Genomic DNA, 4,749 nt, shown 5'->3' on the forward strand with positions numbered 1-4,749 from the left:
ATGGCCACACTAGTGGTCCAGGAGCGCCACCTTTGGCTCAGTCTGGTCAAGGCCGACAAGACACAATTCCTTGCTGCCCCCATTTCCCAGGCAAGGACTTTGCTCAGTAGTTTTCGATGGTAGAGCAGTAGCCAGCATATCCTGCCCCGGCACGGCTCAAGATTAGGGTTATAGGGATGAAAACCACCATGCTCATGCCGGATTGCCATAACTTAGGGTTAGGATATAGTGACAATGGTGGGGACACCACACTACAAAGGCACTGCTGGGATTTGAACCCAGAATCTCCTGTTTACTAGACAGGCACTTTAACCAACTGAGCCACAGCACCTTAGTGTAAGGGTTAGGGTTAGGATATAGGGATGAAAACCACCATGCTCATGCCGGATTGCCATAACTTTTGCCAGGAAGGTGATAGAGGCACGAAAGCAAGCCCTACCCACCCATTTTCAAGAGTGCTCTTTCCAGTGGTGCCACTGCCAAGTCTCTATGAGGTCAGCAAGTGCCCCAACCCAATTGGCCCTCCTACAAAATGCTGTTTACATTTTAGAGACTCGGTGGCCACAACACACTACAAAGGCACTGCTGGGATTTGAACCCATGACCTCCTGTTTACTAAACAGGCACTTTAACCAACTGAGCCACAGCACCTTCTGCTGCAAAGTCTCCATGGGAGGTCATCAGATCAAGGAATAGGCCATGCTATTGAGAGGATGAAAGTGTTTGTTTGAGAAAATAGTTTTGGTGGTCAGATAGACTTGTTCGTTGGCCAAGTGTGCTTAGCAAAATGACTAAGGCAGTGACTCTGTTGGGACTTGAACCCACAACATTTGAATGGCCACATTTTGAAATTTAGAAGTCCAATGCGCTATCCATTGCGTCAAAGAGCCCACATTGTGTAGGTTAGGGTTAGGGTTAGGGTTAGGTTAGGTTAGGAAAATGTAAAAATCCAAGGCCTGGGTCCAATAAAGGGCCCAGGCCTGGTTGTGCACAGTCCTTCCCTCAACTGACCACTAAGAGCCCACCCAAGAGCGGGAAAGGGACACAACTACAGCTGTTAGTATAATAAAATAAAATAAAATAAAATAAATACATCCCAAAGGGGGTATTATTGTAAGGGTACCCCAGGTTAGGTTTAGGAGCTGATGTGGGTATTGCTCTAAAGGTTATTAAGGTTAGGTTTAGGGGCTGGTAGGGTAACCAAGGTTAGGTTTAGGGGCTAGTGTGGGTATTATTCTAAGGGTAATTAAGGTTAGGTTTAGGGGTTGGTGTAGATGTGGTTGTAGAAAATAGAAATATGTGATCATTTAGACCACATTCAAAGGAAAGAAGGAGAATATAAAAGAAAAAAATATAATTGACTCATCAGAATTACATCTCATTAAGACCTCTCGGGTAGAGGGTATCCAAGCGTGTGATCCATGTCCTCTCAGCTCTAAGGCGGTCCTGTAATGACCAGAGGGGATTCGCTTGGAGTCCCGTCGCCCTGAGTGCCGCAAGACCGTGAACCAAAAAATGCTGAACCACATGTCTACGCTTCTCAATTTTGTGTACAATATTGTGGGCATGCTGGTAGATGCGGACACGTAGCTCATTTTTGGTTTGGCCCACATACTGTCTGCGGCATTTGAGACAAAAAATTAAATAGACACAATTACTTGTTCGGTGGGACAAAGGCTGTGGCAGTTGAAATATTTGTTTTGTAGATTTACTCATTACCCAACGTAAAGAAACAAAATATTTACATTTATCCCTTGGGCCTTTTGGTAAAGGTGAATATAATTTACTATGAACTAAAGTGTCCAAAAGATTTTTGTTGCGTTTGTAGGCCGCAATGGGCTTATGGTGTTGGAGATAAGGTGTGGGTGTGAGAAATTTAAGGAAGTTAGATTTTAACGCTAAATTGAGTTGAACACTTTGGCTAGAAAAATGTGTCACTAAAGGAATGATTTTGTTTCTGGGATGTGGATCTGTCGTAGGGAGCACTTTGGGTTGGTTAAAAGTTTTGAGCATCCTACGAAGGAATGATCTCGAGTAACCGCGTTGTTTTAAGGCAGAGAATAAAGTTTTGGTAGCAGAAAGGAAAAAAGTCTGTTCTGTGCAAATTCTGTGAAATCTCAATTGTTGAGATTTCACAATCCCTTTGAATGTGTGTTTGGGGTGAAAACTGTGCTTATGAAGAAGTGAGTGTGTGTCGGTTTCCTTGAAATAAACTCTGAAGTCCAACCGACCCGTTTCCTGAAATTTAGGACCCTTATAGGAAACCACATCCAGAAAATTGACCTCTTGTAGATCAATCATAAACTTAATCATAATGGAACTAGGGTTAGGTTAGTTAGGATATAGGGATGAAAACCACCATGCTCATGGTTAGGGTTAGGTTAAGTTAGGGTATAGGGATGAAAACCACCATGCTCATGCCGGATTGCCATAACTTTTGCCAGGAAATTGATAGAGGCACGAAAGCAAGTCCTACCCCCCCATTTTCGAGGGTGCTCTTTCCGATGGTGCCACCGCCGAGTCTCTATGAGGTCAGCAAGTGCCTCAACCCGATTGGCCCTCCTGCAAAGTGCCGTTTACATTTTAGAGACTCGGTGGCCACAACACACTACAAAGGCACTGCTGGGATTTGAACCCATGACCTCCTGTTTACTAAACAGGCACTTTAACCAACTGAGCCACAGCACCTTCTGCTGCAAAGTCTCCATGGGAGGTCATCAGATCAAGGAATAGGCCATGCTATTGAGAGGATGAAAGTGTTTGTTTGAGAAAATAGTTTTGGTGGTCAGATAGACTTGTTCGTTGGCCAAGTGTGCTTAGCAAAATGACTAAGGCAGTGACTCTGTTGGGACTTGAACCCACAACATTTGAATGACCACATTTTGAAATTTAGAAGGCCAATGCGCTATCCATTGCACCACAGAGCCCACATTATGTGCATTGTTGTGTGTGGGATAGGAAAATGTAAAATCCAAGGCCTGGGTCCAATAAAGGGCCCAGGCCTGGTTGTGCACAGTCCTTCCCTCAACTGACCACTAAGAACCCACCCAAGAGCGGGAAAGGGACACAAACACAGCTCTTAGTAAAATAAAACAAAATAAAATAAAATAAATACATCCCAAAGGGGGTATTATTGTAAGGGTACCCCAAGTTAGGTTTAGGAGCTGATGTGGGTATTGCTCTAAGGGTAATTAAGGTTAGGTTTAGGGGCTAGTGTGGATATTACTCTAAAGGTAATTAAGGTTAGGGTTAGGGGTTGGTGTGGATGTGGTTGTAGTAAATAGAAATATATGATCATTTAGACCACATTCAAAAGAAAGAAGGAGAATATAGAAGAAAAGAAAAAAAATAATAATTGGGTTATGTTAGGATATAGGGATAGTAGGGATGAAAACCACCATGCTCATGCCGGATTGCCATAACTTTTGCCTGGAAGGTGATAGAGGCACGAAAGCAAGTCCTACCCCCCCATTTTCGAGGGTGCTCTTTCCGATGGTGCCACCGCCGAGTCTCTATGAGGTCAGCAAGTGCCTCAACCCGATTGGCCCTCCTGCAAAGTGCCGTTTACATTTTAGAGACTCGGTGGCCACAACACACTACAAAGGCACTGCTGGGATTTGAACCCATGACCTCCTGTTTACTAAACAGGCACTTTAAGCCAACTGAGCCACAGCACCTTCTGCTGCAAAGTCTCCATGGGAGGTCATCAGATCAAGGAATAGGCCATGCTATGGCCAGGCCAGGCCAGGCCAGTGCCAGGCCAGAGCCTAGGGCCAGGCCAGGCCAGGCCAGGCCAGGCCAGGCCAGGCCAGGCCAGTGCCAGGCCAGGACCAGGCCAGGCCAGGGCCAGGCCAGGCCAGGGCCAGGCCAGGCCAGGCCAGGCCAGGGCCAGGCCAGGCCAGGCCAGGGCCAGGCCAGGCCAGGCCAGGGCCAGGCCAGGCCAGGGCCAGGCCAGGCCAGGCCAGGCCAGGCCAGGGCCAGGGCCAGGCCAGGGCCAGGCCAGGCCAGGCCAGGCCAGGCCAGGCCAGGCCAGGGCCAGGCCAGGCCAGGCCAGGCCAGGCCAGGCCAGGCCAGGCCAGGGCCAGGCCAGGCCAGGGCCAGGCCAGGCCAGGGCCAGGCCAGGCCAGGCCAGGGCCAGGCCAGGGCCAGGCCAGGCCAGGCCAGGCCAGGCCAGGGCCAGGCCAGGCCAGGGCCAGGCCAGGCCAGGCCAGGCCAGGCCAGGCCAGGCCAGGCCAGGGCCAGGCCAGGCCAGGCCAGGCCAGGCCAGGCCAGGCCAGGCCAGGCCAGGGCCAGGCCAGGCCAGGCCAGGCCAGGGCCAGGCCAGGGCCAGGCCAGGCCAGGCCAGGCCAGGCCAGGGCCAGGCCAGGCCAGGGCCAGGCCAGGCCAGGCCAGGCCAGGCCAGGCCAGGCCAGGGCCAGGCCAGGCCAGGCCAGGCCAGGCCAGGGCCAGGCCAGGCCAGGCCAGGCCAGGCCAGGGCCAGGGCCAGGCCAGGGCCAGGCCAGGCCAGGCCAGGGCCAGGCCAGGCCAGGCCAGGCCAGGCCAGGGCCAGGCCAGGCCAGGGCCAGGCCAGGGCCAGGGCCAGGGCCAGGCCAGGGCCAGGGCCAGGCCAGGGCCAGGCCAGGCCAGGCCAGGGCCAGGCCAGGCCAGGGCCAGGCCAGGCCAGGCCAGGCCAGGCCAGGCCAGGGCCAGGGCCAGGGCCAGGCCAGGGCCAGGCCAGGCCAGGGCCAGGCCAGGCCAGGGCCAGGGCCA

At 52.0% G+C, this 4,749-nt stretch overlaps 1 non-coding gene across 1 annotated transcript; it reads right to left on the minus strand.

Annotated features, from left to right (window-relative positions):
* Positions 1-257: 257 nt before the first annotated feature.
* On the minus strand, positions 258-331 carry trnat-agu (transfer RNA threonine (anticodon AGU)). The gene has a single exon. It is a non-coding gene; the product is annotated as a tRNA-Thr (tRNA).
* Positions 332-4,749: the final 4,418 nt, after the last annotated feature.

Source organism: Myxocyprinus asiaticus, unplaced genomic scaffold (genome assembly GCF_019703515.2).
Source record: "Myxocyprinus asiaticus isolate MX2 ecotype Aquarium Trade unplaced genomic scaffold, UBuf_Myxa_2 HiC_scaffold_202, whole genome shotgun sequence".
Taxonomy (NCBI): domain Eukaryota; kingdom Metazoa; phylum Chordata; class Actinopteri; order Cypriniformes; family Catostomidae; genus Myxocyprinus; species Myxocyprinus asiaticus.